This window comes from Phalaenopsis equestris, unplaced genomic scaffold (genome assembly GCF_001263595.1).
Source record: "Phalaenopsis equestris unplaced genomic scaffold, ASM126359v1 Scaffold000134, whole genome shotgun sequence".
Lineage (NCBI taxonomy): Eukaryota > Viridiplantae > Streptophyta > Magnoliopsida > Asparagales > Orchidaceae > Phalaenopsis > Phalaenopsis equestris.
The window spans coordinates 1,922,583-1,923,261 of record NW_018164576.1 but is presented as its reverse complement, the minus strand read 5'-3'; the positions used below and the strand labels follow the sequence as shown (position 1 = coordinate 1,923,261).

The 679-nt window shown below is 42.4% G+C and overlaps 1 protein-coding gene across 2 annotated transcripts in view; it reads right to left on the bottom strand.

The window, feature by feature from the left end:
• Positions 1-679, bottom strand: part of LOC110021515 — a 26,488-nt gene that overhangs the window by 15,541 nt on the left and 10,268 nt on the right. The window lies entirely within an intron of this gene.

Below are 679 nucleotides of genomic sequence, written 5' to 3'. Positions count from 1 at the left end.
TATAAGAACGACAACCAAAAGTCTTAAGGTGAGAAAATTTTACCTCTTTCCCACTCCAGACTTCTTCAGATAATTCACAATTTAATGGAACAGATGACCCCCTATTGATCAAATAAACTGCAGTACTAACCTCTTCTGCCCGGAAAGTAGGTGGTAATTCGGCGTACAATCTCATGCCGCTCATTAATGGTCCTGTTCATGCGCTCTGCAACACCATTTTGCTGTGGTGTTCCTGGAGTGGTCTTCTCCATTCTGATTCCCTGAGCTGCACAGTACTCCTTGAACCCACCATCAATGTACTCACCACCATTATCAGACCTCAGACATTTCAACTTTAAGCATGTCTCTGTCTCAACCATAGTCTTCCAAATCTTGAACACACTGAATACATCAGATTTATACTTCAAGAAATAAACTCATACATTTCTACTGTGATCGTTAATGAATGTGATGTAGTAACGAGAGTCTCCAAGAGATACCACTGGAAAAGGTCCCCACACATCTGTGTGTACAAGATCCACTTTTCCTCCCTTTGGCGTTCTGCCACCTTTCAAGAAACTGACATTCCTCTGCTTCCCCATAATGCAACTCTCGCACATACTGAAATCAACTGACTTCAGTTCTGATAGCTTGCCTCTGGACTGAAGTTCCTTCATACCTCTTTGACTCATGTGGCCAA